The sequence below is a fragment of the Siphateles boraxobius genome, unplaced genomic scaffold (genome assembly GCF_051911475.1).
Source record: "Siphateles boraxobius isolate OS27281-9 unplaced genomic scaffold, OSU_SipBor_1 425, whole genome shotgun sequence".
In the NCBI taxonomy this organism is placed as follows: Eukaryota; Metazoa; Chordata; class Actinopteri; order Cypriniformes; family Leuciscidae; genus Siphateles; species Siphateles boraxobius.
Genome location: NW_027509059.1, coordinates 18,858 through 30,329, shown reverse-complemented (window position 1 = coordinate 30,329; position 11,472 = coordinate 18,858). Strand labels below are relative to the sequence as shown.

The 11,472-nt window shown below is 40.8% G+C and overlaps 28 non-coding genes across 28 annotated transcripts; all 28 read right to left on the bottom strand.

The window, feature by feature from the left end:
* Positions 1–453: 453 nt before the first annotated feature.
* On the bottom strand, positions 454–572 carry LOC143708527 (5S ribosomal RNA). Its single transcript, XR_013193436.1, has one exon. It is a non-coding gene; the product is annotated as a 5S ribosomal RNA (ribosomal RNA).
* A 162-nt stretch (positions 573–734) lies between these two features.
* Positions 735–853, bottom strand: LOC143708526 (5S ribosomal RNA). Its single transcript, XR_013193435.1, has one exon. It is a non-coding gene; the product is annotated as a 5S ribosomal RNA (ribosomal RNA).
* A 363-nt stretch (positions 854–1,216) lies between these two features.
* LOC143708525 (5S ribosomal RNA) lies at positions 1,217–1,335 on the bottom strand. Its single transcript, XR_013193434.1, has one exon. It is a non-coding gene; the product is annotated as a 5S ribosomal RNA (ribosomal RNA).
* Positions 1,336–1,497: 162 nt separating this feature from the next.
* Positions 1,498–1,616, bottom strand: LOC143708524 (5S ribosomal RNA). The gene has a single exon (XR_013193433.1). It is a non-coding gene; the product is annotated as a 5S ribosomal RNA (ribosomal RNA).
* Positions 1,617–1,979: 363 nt separating this feature from the next.
* Positions 1,980–2,098, bottom strand: LOC143708523 (5S ribosomal RNA). The gene has a single exon (XR_013193432.1). It is a non-coding gene; the product is annotated as a 5S ribosomal RNA (ribosomal RNA).
* Positions 2,099–2,260: 162 nt separating this feature from the next.
* LOC143708521 (5S ribosomal RNA) lies at positions 2,261–2,379 on the bottom strand. The gene has a single exon (XR_013193431.1). It is a non-coding gene; the product is annotated as a 5S ribosomal RNA (ribosomal RNA).
* A 363-nt stretch (positions 2,380–2,742) lies between these two features.
* On the bottom strand, positions 2,743–2,861 carry LOC143708520 (5S ribosomal RNA). Its single transcript, XR_013193430.1, has one exon. It is a non-coding gene; the product is annotated as a 5S ribosomal RNA (ribosomal RNA).
* A 372-nt stretch (positions 2,862–3,233) lies between these two features.
* Positions 3,234–3,352, bottom strand: LOC143708518 (5S ribosomal RNA). The gene has a single exon (XR_013193428.1). It is a non-coding gene; the product is annotated as a 5S ribosomal RNA (ribosomal RNA).
* A 162-nt stretch (positions 3,353–3,514) lies between these two features.
* LOC143708517 (5S ribosomal RNA) lies at positions 3,515–3,633 on the bottom strand. The gene has a single exon (XR_013193427.1). It is a non-coding gene; the product is annotated as a 5S ribosomal RNA (ribosomal RNA).
* A 363-nt stretch (positions 3,634–3,996) lies between these two features.
* Positions 3,997–4,115, bottom strand: LOC143708516 (5S ribosomal RNA). The gene has a single exon (XR_013193426.1). It is a non-coding gene; the product is annotated as a 5S ribosomal RNA (ribosomal RNA).
* Positions 4,116–4,277: 162 nt separating this feature from the next.
* On the bottom strand, positions 4,278–4,396 carry LOC143708515 (5S ribosomal RNA). The gene has a single exon (XR_013193425.1). It is a non-coding gene; the product is annotated as a 5S ribosomal RNA (ribosomal RNA).
* A 363-nt stretch (positions 4,397–4,759) lies between these two features.
* On the bottom strand, positions 4,760–4,878 carry LOC143708514 (5S ribosomal RNA). Its single transcript, XR_013193424.1, has one exon. It is a non-coding gene; the product is annotated as a 5S ribosomal RNA (ribosomal RNA).
* A 162-nt stretch (positions 4,879–5,040) lies between these two features.
* On the bottom strand, positions 5,041–5,159 carry LOC143708513 (5S ribosomal RNA). The gene has a single exon (XR_013193423.1). It is a non-coding gene; the product is annotated as a 5S ribosomal RNA (ribosomal RNA).
* A 371-nt stretch (positions 5,160–5,530) lies between these two features.
* Positions 5,531–5,649, bottom strand: LOC143708512 (5S ribosomal RNA). The gene has a single exon (XR_013193422.1). It is a non-coding gene; the product is annotated as a 5S ribosomal RNA (ribosomal RNA).
* A 374-nt stretch (positions 5,650–6,023) lies between these two features.
* Positions 6,024–6,142, bottom strand: LOC143708510 (5S ribosomal RNA). The gene has a single exon (XR_013193421.1). It is a non-coding gene; the product is annotated as a 5S ribosomal RNA (ribosomal RNA).
* A 363-nt stretch (positions 6,143–6,505) lies between these two features.
* LOC143708509 (5S ribosomal RNA) lies at positions 6,506–6,624 on the bottom strand. Its single transcript, XR_013193420.1, has one exon. It is a non-coding gene; the product is annotated as a 5S ribosomal RNA (ribosomal RNA).
* Positions 6,625–6,995: 371 nt separating this feature from the next.
* LOC143708508 (5S ribosomal RNA) lies at positions 6,996–7,114 on the bottom strand. Its single transcript, XR_013193419.1, has one exon. It is a non-coding gene; the product is annotated as a 5S ribosomal RNA (ribosomal RNA).
* Positions 7,115–7,276: 162 nt separating this feature from the next.
* On the bottom strand, positions 7,277–7,395 carry LOC143708506 (5S ribosomal RNA). Its single transcript, XR_013193417.1, has one exon. It is a non-coding gene; the product is annotated as a 5S ribosomal RNA (ribosomal RNA).
* A 363-nt stretch (positions 7,396–7,758) lies between these two features.
* On the bottom strand, positions 7,759–7,877 carry LOC143708505 (5S ribosomal RNA). Its single transcript, XR_013193416.1, has one exon. It is a non-coding gene; the product is annotated as a 5S ribosomal RNA (ribosomal RNA).
* Positions 7,878–8,039: 162 nt separating this feature from the next.
* On the bottom strand, positions 8,040–8,158 carry LOC143708504 (5S ribosomal RNA). The gene has a single exon (XR_013193415.1). It is a non-coding gene; the product is annotated as a 5S ribosomal RNA (ribosomal RNA).
* Positions 8,159–8,521: 363 nt separating this feature from the next.
* Positions 8,522–8,640, bottom strand: LOC143708503 (5S ribosomal RNA). Its single transcript, XR_013193414.1, has one exon. It is a non-coding gene; the product is annotated as a 5S ribosomal RNA (ribosomal RNA).
* Positions 8,641–8,802: 162 nt separating this feature from the next.
* Positions 8,803–8,921, bottom strand: LOC143708502 (5S ribosomal RNA). The gene has a single exon (XR_013193413.1). It is a non-coding gene; the product is annotated as a 5S ribosomal RNA (ribosomal RNA).
* Positions 8,922–9,284: 363 nt separating this feature from the next.
* LOC143708585 (5S ribosomal RNA) lies at positions 9,285–9,403 on the bottom strand. The gene has a single exon (XR_013193488.1). It is a non-coding gene; the product is annotated as a 5S ribosomal RNA (ribosomal RNA).
* Positions 9,404–9,774: 371 nt separating this feature from the next.
* Positions 9,775–9,893, bottom strand: LOC143708584 (5S ribosomal RNA). The gene has a single exon (XR_013193487.1). It is a non-coding gene; the product is annotated as a 5S ribosomal RNA (ribosomal RNA).
* Positions 9,894–10,055: 162 nt separating this feature from the next.
* LOC143708583 (5S ribosomal RNA) lies at positions 10,056–10,174 on the bottom strand. Its single transcript, XR_013193486.1, has one exon. It is a non-coding gene; the product is annotated as a 5S ribosomal RNA (ribosomal RNA).
* A 363-nt stretch (positions 10,175–10,537) lies between these two features.
* Positions 10,538–10,656, bottom strand: LOC143708582 (5S ribosomal RNA). Its single transcript, XR_013193485.1, has one exon. It is a non-coding gene; the product is annotated as a 5S ribosomal RNA (ribosomal RNA).
* A 162-nt stretch (positions 10,657–10,818) lies between these two features.
* LOC143708581 (5S ribosomal RNA) lies at positions 10,819–10,937 on the bottom strand. The gene has a single exon (XR_013193484.1). It is a non-coding gene; the product is annotated as a 5S ribosomal RNA (ribosomal RNA).
* Positions 10,938–11,308: 371 nt separating this feature from the next.
* On the bottom strand, positions 11,309–11,427 carry LOC143708579 (5S ribosomal RNA). Its single transcript, XR_013193482.1, has one exon. It is a non-coding gene; the product is annotated as a 5S ribosomal RNA (ribosomal RNA).
* Positions 11,428–11,472: the final 45 nt, after the last annotated feature.

Below are 11,472 nucleotides of genomic sequence, written 5' to 3'. Positions count from 1 at the left end.
CCAAGTACTAACCAGGCCCGACCCTGCTTAGCTTCCGAGATCAGACGAGATCGGGCGTGCCCAAGGTGGTATGGCCGTAAGCTAAAACTGCTGCCAAAATTGGGCTATTTAAAAGGTTAGACCATTAGTGAAGAAAACTAAGAACAACTTTTGAAAAAACTCAAGCTCTTTCATGCTTTCTGAAGAATCTCAGAGACTTTTTAAGGCTTTTTGAAGAAGCTCAGGGACTCTTTTTTTTTTTTCTTAAAAAAGCTTACAACACCTAGTATTCCCATGCGGCCTCCCATCCAAGTACTAACCAGGCCTTATTTAAAAGCTTAGACCATTAGTGAAGAAGACTAAGAAGAACTTTTGAAAAAACTCAAACTCTTTCATGCTTTCTGAAGAATCTCAGAGACTTTTTAAGGCTTTTTGAAGCTCAGGCACTCTTTTTTTTTTTTTTTTTTTTTTAAAAGCTTACAGCACCTGGTATTCCCAGGCGGTCTCCCATCCAAGTACTAACCAGGCCCGACCCTGCTTAGCTTCCGAGATCAGACGAGATCGGGCGTGCCCAAGGTGGTATGGCCGTAAGCGAATACTGCTGCCAAAATTGGGCTATTTAAAAGGTTAGACCATTAGTGAAGAAAACTAAGAACAACTTTTGAAAAAACTCAAACTCTTTCATGCTTTCTGAAGAATCTCAGAGACTTTTTAAGGCTTTTTGAAGCTCAGGCACTCTTTTTTTTTTTTTTAAAAGCTTACAGCACCTGGTATTCCCAGGCGGTCTCCCATCCAAGTACTAACCAGGCCCGACCCTGCTTAGCTTCCGAGATCAGACGAGATCGGGCGTGCCCAAGGTGGTATGGCCGTAAGCTAAAACTGCTGCCAAAATTGGGCTATTTAAAAGGTTAGACCATTAGTGAAGAAAACTAAGAACAACTTTTGAAAAAACTCAAGCTCTTTCATGCTTTCTGAAGAATCTCAGAGACTTTTTAAGGCTTTTTGAAGAAGCTCAGGGACTCTTTTTTTTTTTTCTTAAAAAAGCTTACAACACCTAGTATTCCCATGCGGCCTCCCATCCAAGTACTAACCAGGCCTTATTTAAAAGCTTAGACCATTAGTGAAGAAGACTAAGAAGAACTTTTGAAAAAACTCAAACTCTTTCATGCTTTCTGAAGAATCTCAGAGACTTTTTAAGGCTTTTTGAAGCTCAGGCACTCTTTTTTTTTTTTTTAAAAGCTTACAGCACCTGGTATTCCCAGGCGGTCTCCCATCCAAGTACTAACCAGGCCCGACCCTGCTTAGCTTCCGAGATCAGACGAGATCGGGCGTGCCCAAGGTGGTATGGCCGTAAGCGAATACTGCTGCCAAAATTGGGCTATTTAAAAGGTTAGACCATTAGTGAAGAAAACTAAGAACAACTTTTGAAAAAACTCAAACTCTTTCATGCTTTCTGAAGAATCTCAGAGACTTTTTAAGGCTTTTTGAAGCTCAGGCACTCTTTTTTTTTTTTTTAAAAGCTTACAGCACCTGGTATTCCCAGGCGGTCTCCCATCCAAGTACTAACCAGGCCCGACCCTGCTTAGCTTCCGAGATCAGACGAGATCGGGCGTGCCCAAGGTGGTATGGCCGTAAGCTAAAACTGCTGCCAAAATTGGGCTATTTAAAAGGTTAGACCATTAGTGAAGAAAACTAAGAACAACTTTTGAAAAAACTCAAGCTCTTTCATGCTTTCTGAAGAATCTCAGAGACTTTTTAAGGCTTTTTGAAGAAGCTCAGGGACTCTTTTTTTTTTTTCTTAAAAAAGCTTACAACACCTAGTATTCCCATGCGGCCTCCCATCCAAGTACTAACCAGGCCTTATTTAAAAGCTTAGACCATTAGTGAAGAAGACTAAGAAGAACTTTTGAAAAAACTCAAACTCTTTCATGCTTTCTGAAGAATCTCAGAGACTTTTTAAGGCTTTTTGAAGCTCAGGCACTCTTTTTTTTTTTTTTAAAAGCTTACAGCACCTGGTATTCCCAGGCGGTCTCCCATCCAAGTACTAACCAGGCCCGACCCTGCTTAGCTTCCGAGATCAGACGAGATCGGGCGTGCCCAAGGTGGTATGGCCGTAAGCGAATACTGCTGCCAAAATTGGGCTATTTAAAAGGTTAGACCATTAGTGAAGAAAACTAAGAACAACTTTTGAAAAAACTCAAACTCTTTCATGCTTTCTGAAGAATCTCAGAGACTTTTTAAGGCTTTTTGAAGCTCAGGCACTCTTTTTTTTTTTTTTAAAAGCTTACAGCACCTGGTATTCCCAGGCGGTCTCCCATCCAAGTACTAACCAGGCCCGACCCTGCTTAGCTTCCGAGATCAGACGAGATCGGGCGTGCCCAAGGTGGTATGGCCGTAAGCTAAAACTGCTGCCAAAATTGGGCTATTTAAAAGGTTAGACCATTAGTGAAGAAAACTAAGAACAACTTTTGAAAAAACTCAAGCTCTTTCATGCTTTCTGAAGAATCTCAGAGACTTTTTAAGGCTTTTTGAAGAAGCTCAGGGACTCTTTTTTTTTTTTCTTAAAAAAGCTTACAACACCTAGTATTCCCATGCGGCCTCCCATCCAAGTACTAACCAGGCCTTATTTAAAAGCTTAGACCATTAGTGAAGAAGACTAAGAAGAACTTTTGAAAAAACTCAAACTCTTTCATGCTTTCTGAAGAATCTCAGAGACTTTTTAAGGCTTTTTGAAGCTCAGGCACTCTTTTTTTTTTTTTTAAAAGCTTACAGCACCTGGTATTCCCAGGCGGTCTCCCATCCAAGTACTAACCAGGCCCGACCCTGCTTAGCTTCCGAGATCAGACGAGATCGGGCGTGCCCAAGGTGGTATGGCCGTAAGCTAAAACTGCTGCCAAAATTGGGCTATTTAAAAGGTTAGACCATTAGTGAAGAAAACTAAGAACAACTTTTGAAAAAACTCAAGCTCTTTCATGCTTTCTGAAGAATCTCAGAGACTTTTTAAGGCTTTTTGAAGAAGCTCAGGGACTCTTTTTTTTTTTTCTTAAAAAAGCTTACAACACCTAGTATTCCCATGCGGCCTCCCATCCAAGTACTAACCAGGCCTTATTTAAAAGCTTAGACCATTAGTGAAGAAGACTAAGAAGAACTTTTGAAAAAACTCAAACTCTTTCATGCTTTCTGAAGAATCTCAGAGACTTTTTAAGGCTTTTTGAAGCTCAGGCACTCTTTTTTTTTTTTTTTTTTTTTTTAAAAGCTTACAGCACCTGGTATTCCCAGGCGGTCTCCCATCCAAGTACTAACCAGGCCCGACCCTGCTTAGCTTCCGAGATCAGACGAGATCGGGCGTGCCCAAGGTGGTATGGCCGTAAGCGAATACTGCTGCCAAAATTGGGCTATTTAAAAGGTTAGACCATTAGTGAAGAAAACTAAGAACAACTTTTGAAAAAACTCAAACTCTTTCATGCTTTCTGAAGAATCTCAGAGACTTTTTAAGGCTTTTTGAAGCTCAGGCACTCTTTTTTTTTTTTTTAAAAGCTTACAGCACCTGGTATTCCCAGGCGGTCTCCCATCCAAGTACTAACCAGGCCCGACCCTGCTTAGCTTCCGAGATCAGACGAGATCGGGCGTGCCCAAGGTGGTATGGCCGTAAGCTAAAACTGCTGCCAAAATTGGGCTATTTAAAAGGTTAGACCATTAGTGAAGAAAACTAAGAACAACTTTTGAAAAAACTCAAGCTCTTTCATGCTTTCTGAAGAATCTCAGAGACTTTTTAAGGCTTTTTGAAGAAGCTCAGGGACTCTTTTTTTTTTTTCTTAAAAAAGCTTACAACACCTAGTATTCCCATGCGGCCTCCCATCCAAGTACTAACCAGGCCTTATTTAAAAGCTTAGACCATTAGTGAAGAAGACTAAGAAGAACTTTTGAAAAAACTCAAACTCTTTCATGCTTTCTGAAGAATCTCAGAGACTTTTTAAGGCTTTTTGAAGCTCAGGCACTCTTTTTTTTTTTTTTAAAAGCTTACAGCACCTGGTATTCCCAGGCGGTCTCCCATCCAAGTACTAACCAGGCCCGACCCTGCTTAGCTTCCGAGATCAGACGAGATCGGGCGTGCCCAAGGTGGTATGGCCGTAAGCGAATACTGCTGCCAAAATTGGGCTATTTAAAAGGTTAGACCATTAGTGAAGAAAACTAAGAACAACTTTTGAAAAAACTCAAACTCTTTCATGCTTTCTGAAGAATCTCAGAGACTTTTTAAGGCTTTTTGAAGCTCAGGCACTCTTTTTTTTTTTTTTAAAAGCTTACAGCACCTGGTATTCCCAGGCGGTCTCCCATCCAAGTACTAACCAGGCCCGACCCTGCTTAGCTTCCGAGATCAGACGAGATCGGGCGTGCCCAAGGTGGTATGGCCGTAAGCTAAAACTGCTGCCAAAATTGGGCTATTTAAAAGGTTAGACCATTAGTGAAGAAAACTAAGAACAACTTTTGAAAAAACTCAAGCTCTTTCATGCTTTCTGAAGAATCTCAGAGACTTTTTAAGGCTTTTTGAAGAAGCTCAGGGACTCTTTTTTTTTTTTCTTAAAAAAGCTTACAACACCTAGTATTCCCATGCGGCCTCCCATCCAAGTACTAACCAGGCCTTATTTAAAAGCTTAGACCATTAGTGAAGAAGACTAAGAAGAACTTTTGAAAAAACTCAAACTCTTTCATGCTTTCTGAAGAATCTCAGAGACTTTTTAAGGCTTTTTGAAGCTCAGGCACTCTTTTTTTTTTTTTTAAAAGCTTACAGCACCTGGTATTCCCAGGCGGTCTCCCATCCAAGTACTAACCAGGCCCGACCCTGCTTAGCTTCCGAGATCAGACGAGATCGGGCGTGCCCAAGGTGGTATGGCCGTAAGCGAATACTGCTGCCAAAATTGGGCTATTTAAAAGGTTAGACCATTAGTGAAGAAAACTAAGAACAACTTTTGAAAAAACTCAAACTCTTTCATGCTTTCTGAAGAATCTCAGAGACTTTTTAAGGCTTTTTGAAGCTCAGGCACTCTTTTTTTTTTTTTTAAAAGCTTACAGCACCTGGTATTCCCAGGCGGTCTCCCATCCAAGTACTAACCAGGCCCGACCCTGCTTAGCTTCCGAGATCAGACGAGATCGGGCGTGCCCAAGGTGGTATGGCCGTAAGCTAAAACTGCTGCCAAAATTGGGCTATTTAAAAGGTTAGACCATTAGTGAAGAAAACTAAGAACAACTTTTGAAAAAACTCAAGCTCTTTCATGCTTTCTGAAGAATCTCAGAGACTTTTTAAGGCTTTTTGAAGAAGCTCAGGGACTCTTTTTTTTTTTTCTTAAAAAAGCTTACAACACCTAGTATTCCCATGCGGCCTCCCATCCAAGTACTAACCAGGCCTTATTTAAAAGCTTAGACCATTAGTGAAGAAGACTAAGAAGAACTTTTGAAAAAACTCAAACTCTTTCATGCTTTCTGAAGAATCTCAGAGACTTTTTAAGGCTTTTTGAAGCTCAGGCACTCTTTTTTTTTTTTTTTTTTTTTTAAAAGCTTACAGCACCTGGTATTCCCAGGCGGTCTCCCATCCAAGTACTAACCAGGCCCGACCCTGCTTAGCTTCCGAGATCAGACGAGATCGGGCGTGCCCAAGGTGGTATGGCCGTAAGCTAAAACTGCTGCCAAAATTGGGCTATTTAAAAGGTTAGACCATTAGTGAAGAAAACTAAGAACAACTTTTGAAAAAACTCAAGCTCTTTCATGCTTTCTGAAGAATCTCAGAGACTTTTTAAGGCTTTTTGAAGAAGCTCAGGGACTCTTTTTTTTTTTTCTTAAAAAAGCTTACAACACCTAGTATTCCCATGCGGCCTCCCATCCAAGTACTAACCAGGCCTTATTTAAAAGCTTAGACCATTAGTGAAGAAGACTAAGAAGAACTTTTGAAAAAACTCAAACTCTTTCATGCTTTCTGAAGAATCTCAGAGACTTTTTAAGGCTTTTTGAAGCTCAGGCACTCTTTTTTTTTTTTTTTTTTTTTTTTTAAAAGCTTACAGCACCTGGTATTCCCAGGCGGTCTCCCATCCAAGTACTAACCAGGCCCGACCCTGCTTAGCTTCCGAGATCAGACGAGATCGGGCGTGCCCAAGGTGGTATGGCCGTAAGCTAAAACTGCTGCCAAAATTGGGCTATTTAAAAGGTTAGACCATTAGTGAAGAAAACTAAGAACAACTTTTGAAAAAACTCAAGCTCTTTCATGCTTTCTGAAGAATCTCAGAGACTTTTTAAGGCTTTTTGAAGAAGCTCAGGGACTCTTTTTTTTTTTTCTTAAAAAAGCTTACAACACCTAGTATTCCCATGCGGCCTCCCATCCAAGTACTAACCAGGCCTTATTTAAAAGCTTAGACCATTAGTGAAGAAGACTAAGAAGAACTTTTGAAAAAACTCAAACTCTTTCATGCTTTCTGAAGAATCTCAGAGACTTTTTAAGGCTTTTTGAAGCTCAGGCACTCTTTTTTTTTTTTTTAAAAGCTTACAGCACCTGGTATTCCCAGGCGGTCTCCCATCCAAGTACTAACCAGGCCCGACCCTGCTTAGCTTCCGAGATCAGACGAGATCGGGCGTGCCCAAGGTGGTATGGCCGTAAGCTAAAACTGCTGCCAAAATTGGGCTATTTAAAAGGTTAGACCATTAGTGAAGAAAACTAAGAACAACTTTTGAAAAAACTCAAGCTCTTTCATGCTTTCTGAAGAATCTCAGAGACTTTTTAAGGCTTTTTGAAGAAGCTCAGGGACTCTTTTTTTTTTTTCTTAAAAAAGCTTACAACACCTAGTATTCCCATGCGGCCTCCCATCCAAGTACTAACCAGGCCTTATTTAAAAGCTTAGACCATTAGTGAAGAAGACTAAGAAGAACTTTTGAAAAAACTCAAACTCTTTCATGCTTTCTGAAGAATCTCAGAGACTTTTTAAGGCTTTTTGAAGCTCAGGCACTCTTTTTTTTTTTTTTTTTTTTTTAAAAGCTTACAGCACCTGGTATTCCCAGGCGGTCTCCCATCCAAGTACTAACCAGGCCCGACCCTGCTTAGCTTCCGAGATCAGACGAGATCGGGCGTGCCCAAGGTGGTATGGCCGTAAGCGAATACTGCTGCCAAAATTGGGCTATTTAAAAGGTTAGACCATTAGTGAAGAAAACTAAGAACAACTTTTGAAAAAACTCAAACTCTTTCATGCTTTCTGAAGAATCTCAGAGACTTTTTAAGGCTTTTTGAAGCTCAGGCACTCTTTTTTTTTTTTTTAAAAGCTTACAGCACCTGGTATTCCCAGGCGGTCTCCCATCCAAGTACTAACCAGGCCCGACCCTGCTTAGCTTCCGAGATCAGACGAGATCGGGCGTGCCCAAGGTGGTATGGCCGTAAGCTAAAACTGCTGCCAAAATTGGGCTATTTAAAAGGTTAGACCATTAGTGAAGAAAACTAAGAACAACTTTTGAAAAAACTCAAGCTCTTTCATGCTTTCTGAAGAATCTCAGAGACTTTTTAAGGCTTTTTGAAGAAGCTCAGGGACTCTTTTTTTTTTTTCTTAAAAAAGCTTACAACACCTAGTATTCCCATGCGGCCTCCCATCCAAGTACTAACCAGGCCTTATTTAAAAGCTTAGACCATTAGTGAAGAAGACTAAGAAGAACTTTTGAAAAAACTCAAACTCTTTCATGCTTTCTGAAGAATCTCAGAGACTTTTTAAGGCTTTTTGAAGCTCAGGCACTCTTTTTTTTTTTTTTAAAAGCTTACAGCACCTGGTATTCCCAGGCGGTCTCCCATCCAAGTACTAACCAGGCCCGACCCTGCTTAGCTTCCGAGATCAGACGAGATCGGGCGTGCCCAAGGTGGTATGGCCGTAAGCGAATACTGCTGCCAAAATTGGGCTATTTAAAAGGTTAGACCATTAGTGAAGAAAACTAAGAACAACTTTTGAAAAAACTCAAACTCTTTCATGCTTTCTGAAGAATCTCAGAGACTTTTTAAGGCTTTTTGAAGCTCAGGCACTCTTTTTTTTTTTTTTAAAAGCTTACAGCACCTGGTATTCCCAGGCGGTCTCCCATCCAAGTACTAACCAGGCCCGACCCTGCTTAGCTTCCGAGATCAGACGAGATCGGGCGTGCCCAAGGTGGTATGGCCGTAAGCTAAAACTGCTGCCAAAATTGGGCTATTTAAAAGGTTAGACCATTAGTGAAGAAAACTAAGAACAACTTTTGAAAAAACTCAAGCTCTTTCATGCTTTCTGAAGAATCTCAGAGACTTTTTAAGGCTTTTTGAAGAAGCTCAGGGACTCTTTTTTTTTTTTCTTAAAAAAGCTTACAACACCTAGTATTCCCATGCGGCCTCCCATCCAAGTACTAACCAGGCCTTATTTAAAAGCTTAGACCATTAGTGAAGAAGACTAAGAAGAACTTTTGAAAAAACTCAAACTCTTTCATGCTTTCTGAAGAATCTCAGAGACTTTTTAAGGCTTTTTGAAGCTCAGGCACTCTTTTTTTTTTTTTTAAAAGCTTACAGCACCTGGTATTCCCAGGCGGTCTCCCATCCAAGTACTAACCAGGCCCGACCCTGCTTAGCTTCCGAGATCAGACGAGATCGGGCGTGCCCAAGGTGGTATGGCCGTAAGCGAATACTGCTGCCAAAATTGGGCTATTTAAAAGGTTAGACCATTAGTGAAGAAAACTAAGAACAACTTTTGAAAAAACTCAAACTCTTTCATGCTTTCTGAAGAATCTCAGAGACTTTTTAAGGCTTTTTGAAGCTCAGGCACTCTTTTTTTTTTTTTTAAAAGCTTACAGCACCTGGTATTCCCAGGCGGTCTCCCATCCAAGTACTAACCAGGCCCGACCCTGCTTAGCTTCCGAGATCAGACGAGATCGGGCGTGCCCAAGGTGGTATGGCCGTAAGCTAAAACTGCTGCCAAAATTGGGCTATTTAAAAGGTTAGACCATTAGTGAAGAAAACTAAGAACAACTTTTGAAAAAACTCAAGCTCTTTCATGCTTTCTGAAGAATCTCAGAGACTTTTTAAGGCTTTTTGAAGAAGCTCAGGGACTCTTTTTTTTTTTTCTTAAAAAAGCTTACAACACCTAGTATTCCCATGCGGCCTCCCATCCAAGTACTAACCAGGCCTTATTTAAAAGCTTAGACCATTAGTGAAGAAGACTAAGAAGAACTTTTGAAAAAACTCAAACTCTTTCATGCTTTCTGAAGAATCTCAGAGACTTTTTAAGGCTTTTTGAAGCTCAGGCACTCTTTTTTTTTTTTTTAAAAGCTTACAGCACCTGGTATTCCCAGGCGGTCTCCCATCCAAGTACTAACCAGGCCCGACCCTGCTTAGCTTCCGAGATCAGACGAGATCGGGCGTGCCCAAGGTGGTATGGCCGTAAGCTAAAACTGCTGCCAAAATTGGGCTATTTAAAAGGTTAGACCATTAGTGAAGAAAACTAAGAACAACTTTTGAAAAAACTCAAGCTCTTTCATGCTTTCTGAAGAATCTCAGAGACTTTTTAAGGCTTTTTGAAGAAGCTCAGGGACTCTTTTTTTTTTTTCTTAAAAAAGCTTACAACACCTAGTATTCCCATGCGGCCTCCCATCCAAGTACTAACCAGGCCTTATTTAAAAGCTTAGACCATTAGTGAAGAAGACTAAGAAGAACTTTTGAAAAAACTCAAACTCTTTCATGCTTTCTGAAGAATCTCAGAGACTTTTTAAGGCTTTTTGAAGCTCAGGCACTCTTTTTTTTTTTTTTTTTTTTTTAAAAGCTTACAGCACCTGGTATTCCCAGGCGGTCTCCCATCCAAGTACTAACCAGGCCCGACCCTGCTTAGCTTCCGAGATCAGACGAGATCGGGCGTGCCCAAGGTGGTATGGCCGTAAGCGAATACTGCTGCCAAAATTGGGCTATTTAAAAGGTTAGACCATTAGTGAAGAAAACTAAGAACAACTTTTGAAAAAACTCAAACTCTTTCATGCTTTCTGAAGAATCTCAGAGACTTTTTAAGGCTTTTTGAAGCTCAGGCACTCTTTTTTTTTTTTTTAAAAGCTTACAGCACCTGGTATTCCCAGGCGGTCTCCCATCCAAGTACTAACCAGGCCCGACCCTGCTTAGCTTCCGAGATCAGACGAGATCGGGCGTGCCCAAGGTGGTATGGCCGTAAGCTAAAACTGCTGCCAAAATTGGGCTATTTAAAAGGTTAGACCATTAGTGAAGAAAACTAAGAACAACTTTTGAAAAAACTCAAGCTCTTTCATGCTTTCTGAAGAATCTCAGAGACTTTTTAAGGCTTTTTGAAGAAGCTCAGGGACTCTTTTTTTTTTTTCTTAAAAAAGCTTACAACACCTAGTATTCCCATGCGGCCTCCCATCCAAGTACTAACCAGGCCTTATTTAAAAGCTTAGACCATTAGTGAAGAAGACTAAGAAGAACTTTTGAAAAAACTCAAACTCTTTCATGCTTTCTGAAGAATCTCAGAGACTTTTTAAGGCTTTTTGAAGCTCAGGCACTCTTTTTTTTTTTTTTAAAAGCTTACAGCACCTGGTATTCCCAGGCGGTCTCCCATCCAAGTACTAACCAGGCCCGACCCTGCTTAGCTTCCGAGATCAGACGAGATCGGGCGTGCCCAAGGTGGTATGGCCGTAAGCGAATACTGCTGCCAAAATTGGGCTATTTAAAAGGTTAGACCATTAGTGAAGAAAACTAAGAACAACTTTTGAAAAAACTCAAACTCTTTCATGCTTTCTGAAGAATCTCAGAGACTTTTTAAGGCTTTTTGAAGCTCAGGCACTCTTTTTTTTTTTTTTAAAAGCTTACAGCACCTGGTATTCCCAGGCGGTCTCCCATCCAAGTACTAACCAGGCCCGACCCTGCTTAGCTTCCGAGATCAGACGAGATCGGGCGTGCCCAAGGTGGTATGGCCGTAAGCTAAAACTGCTGCCAAAATTGGGCTATTTAAAAGGTTAGACCATTAGTGAAGAAAACTAAGAACAACTTTTGAAAAAACTCAAGCTCTTTCATGCTTTCTGAAGAATCTCAGAGACTTTTTAAGGCTTTTTGAAGAAGCTCAGGGACTCTTTTTTTTTTTTCTTAAAAAAGCTTACAACACCTAGTATTCCCATGCGGCCTCCCATCCAAGTACTAACCAGGCCTTATTTAAAAGCTTAGACCATTAGTGAAGAAGACTAAGAAGAACTTTTGAAAAAACTCAAACTCTTTCATGCTTTCTGAAGAATCTCAGAGACTTTTTAAGGCTTTTTGAAGCTCAGGCACTCTTTTTTTTTTTTTTTTTTTTTTAAAAGCTTACAGCACCTGGTATTCCCAGGCGGTCTCCCATCCAAGTACTAACCAGGCCCGACCCTGCTTAGCTTCCGAGATCAGACGAGATCGGGCGTGCCCAAGGTGGTATGGCCGTAAGCGAATAGTGCTGCCAAAATTGGGCTATTTAAAAGGTTAGACCATTA